This window comes from Mustela nigripes, chromosome X (genome assembly GCF_022355385.1).
Source record: "Mustela nigripes isolate SB6536 chromosome X, MUSNIG.SB6536, whole genome shotgun sequence".
NCBI lineage: Eukaryota > Metazoa > Chordata > Mammalia > Carnivora > Mustelidae > Mustela > Mustela nigripes.
The window spans coordinates 79,247,230-79,247,658 of record NC_081575.1 but is presented as its reverse complement, the minus strand read 5'-3'; positions in this window follow the sequence as shown (position 1 = coordinate 79,247,658).

Below are 429 nucleotides of genomic sequence, written 5' to 3'. Positions count from 1 at the left end.
AAGCTAAAGACCACCTTGTTTAAGAATGCTTGGATCAACCAGGAGATTAAAGAAGTAAGGAGATTGAAGCTTGGACAACCAAGAGATCAAAGACGAACTGAAACAATTCATGGAAACCAATGAAAATGAAGACACTTCGGTCCAAAACCTATGGGATACAGCAAAGGCGGTCCTAAGGGGGAAATACATAGCCATCCAAGCCTCCCTCAAAAAAATTGAAAAATCCAGAATAAACCAGCTGTCTCTACACCTTAATGACTGGAGAATCAACAACAAATCAAACCAACTCCACACATAGGAAGAGAAATCATCAAGATTAGAGCTGAGATCAATGTGGTAGAAACCAAAGATACAGTAGAACGTATCAATGAAACTAGAAGTTGGTTTTTTGAAAGAATCAATAACATCGATAAGCCACTGGCCACACTA